This window comes from Cricetulus griseus, chromosome 2 (genome assembly GCF_003668045.3).
Source record: "Cricetulus griseus strain 17A/GY chromosome 2, alternate assembly CriGri-PICRH-1.0, whole genome shotgun sequence".
Lineage (NCBI taxonomy): Eukaryota > Metazoa > Chordata > Mammalia > Rodentia > Cricetidae > Cricetulus > Cricetulus griseus.
In genome coordinates this window covers 14,178,662-14,181,365 of record NC_048595.1, presented here as the reverse complement: position 1 = coordinate 14,181,365, position 2,704 = coordinate 14,178,662, and the positions used below count along the sequence as shown (strand labels likewise).

General features: G+C 47.2%; 1 non-coding gene across 1 annotated transcript; it reads right to left on the bottom strand.

The window, feature by feature from the left end:
* Positions 1 to 1,473: 1,473 nt before the first annotated feature.
* On the bottom strand, positions 1,474 to 1,580 carry LOC113833901. The gene has a single exon (XR_003482091.1). It is a non-coding gene; the product is annotated as a U6 spliceosomal RNA (small nuclear RNA).
* Between the last annotated feature and the right edge of the window lie 1,124 nt (positions 1,581 to 2,704).

Genomic DNA, 2,704 nt, shown 5'->3' with positions numbered 1-2,704 from the left:
AGGCTTCCGGCAGGAGCCGGTGCTCCAGATACCGCGAGATCACGCGTGTCTGCCGTCTCTTCCGGTTTCCTTCGCTCTGTCGCCAAGGTGACAGGTTGCCAGGAAGCCGGAGGTGACCCTGACCTTGGAGCTACGCGGAAAGGTAGCGAAGACGGACAGCTTCCTGACTAACACCCACAGTGCCGACGGCCGTCCCTCGCCCGCGTTTCCTGTCTGTTTATATTTTGTTCATTTCCATCCCAGCCACCCTCTGGCATCCCGCATCCCATACCCACTGGACCCCTTCTTTAAAAGCCCCCCTTTTTTCATAGGACCCACTGAGGGGTTTTTTGCTATTGTTTCCTTCCTTTCTTTTTTTTTTTTTGGGGGGGGGGTTCGAGACAGGGTTTCTCTGTGTAACCGTCCTGACTGTTGTGGGACTCGCTTTATAGACCAGGCTAGCCTCGAACTCACTGAGATACGCTTGTCTCAGCCTCCCCAGTCCTGGAATTCAAGGCGCCCATCTCCACCGACTGGCCAGGACCCACTGAGTTTAATTAGGGTAGCTTGATGGTCATGGTGGGGGGTTATTAATTGGAGCATGAACAATTTACAAATGAACTTTTAATAGATTTTTTTTTAAAACGCTTTGGAGCCTCCAACCAGATGTCCCTGCCCCCTCACCTTCCTGGTCTCTGCTCCTAAACACGTGACACCACCCTGCCCTAATTTTGACAGTTTCCTCCAGGCCTCACTTTTTTTCCTATCTGTTTAGAATGTTGGTTCTCACACCTCCATCTAAGTGAACTCCAATCAGAACTTCTGAACTTGGTCATGTGACCCCCTTTTGGGGGGGACACATATCAAATGTCCTGCGTAGTAGATATTTTCATTATGATTCATAACAGTAACGAAATGACAGGAAGTAACAGCACTATGACATAAATTTATGGCTGAGGCCACCACAACATGAGTGAATGAAAATAAATACAGAAAAAGAAAGGAAGGAAGGACGGACGGACGGACCTGACTGCTCCTAGTTAGGGTGGAGGAGGAGGTTTATTTTTTTTTCTCTTAACATAATTGAAAGGTTCACTTTTTCTTCAAAAACATAACAATAACGGTTTTATTTGTTGAAAATAACTGTCAGTGTGCTAATCACTTAACAAAACACAGAAGGTGGTCAGACAAGAATTCTGACTGCTGGTGCAGTGTACCTCTGCAGCTCCCTGGCAAAGGGCAGGCTTAGGGAAGGCAGAGGAAGCTCAGCCACAAGTACCTGGGTCTGTTCTCAGGCGTCAGCATGTACACTCTTGGAACTGTCCCCTCATGTCACTCTCCTACTGCCTTTAAAGGCTTCACACACTGCCACCTGCAGATTCTGGAAGAATGCTAAGAAACTGGCCCAATAGAGGCCCTGCTACTCTACTTGATGCAACTACAAGACAAAGGGGGTGGGTCACAGGGCTTCGGCACAAGCCCGTCACAATGGCGGAGGGTATGGAACACGTCACGAATTTGCCTGTCATCCTTGTGCAGGGGCCATGCTAATCTTCTCTGTATCGATGCAATTTTAATATATGTGCTGCGGAAGGGAGCACGGAGGAGGTTTATGGTAGATAAAGGGGCGCACATAAGCAGAGTCAGGGACATCTGGGAGAGTCCAGGCTGAGCTGGGCTATGTGAGAAGAGAGAAGGAAAGAGAGCAAGAGAGGAGTCGCTGACCAAGAGACCAGGAGGGTAAAGGGTAGACCAAAAGGTGGAGAACCTGGCAGGCAGGCCCACTTTGGTATGTTAAATAGGCACCTCAAATATTTGTTCCAGGTTTGAGACCTAACCATGAACTGTATTAAAGGGTTGCGGCTTTAGGAAGTTCGGTCATGTTATTCCTCTCATTAGGCCCTGCCAATGGTTCTGGTCCCTATGTAATAAATAGATATATTTAGCAATGAAGCCTACGCTAACATAGGTAATTTTCTCCCCATGGTGTCCCTTGTTTGCCAGTAGAACTTGAAGGGCCTTAAAGACCTGAGATGCCTGTTTATCCCCACACTTTGTTCTTACAGCATCATGTCTTGGATGGTAGAATCGTCTACGAAATATGTTTGTATGGATGTGAAAATGAATCTAAATGGTTTCATTCATTAAAAAGAGAAAGAAAAAAGTCAGGCAGTGGTGGCGCACGCCTTTAATCCCAGCACTCAGAAGGCAGAGGCAGGTGGATCTCTGTGAGTTTGAGACCAGCCTGGTCTACAAGAGCTAGTTCCAGGTCAGCCTCCAAAGCCACAGAGAAACCCTGTCTCGAAAACCAAAAAAAAAAGAAAAAAGAAAAAAGAAGGAAAATGAGTTTCACTGAACTCCATCTGTCACAAGGCACCTCACACAATTGAAAGCATCCTCAGTTCAGATTGAGACCAGTAGCTTTGTTCCAGATTTGGAAACTGAGTTCGAGATGTTAGGCAATGCTGACAAGGCTCACCACTGTGGAGATCTACAGATTCCAGAGTGACGTAAGCTCCTGTAGAAGGTGGACAGCAATGAACAAAAGCGTTCAGAGGCAGATGACCTAGCCAAGATTCTGGAGCCAGGCTGTCTTGTCTCAGATCCCAACCTATCCATTTCTAGCTTGAACCCTTTCTTCTCTGTCTACTGTTCCTTCACAGCCCAAGAGCAGAACCTGGGATATGGTGTTTGCCTGATGCATATGTTGGTTGAATGGAGAAAA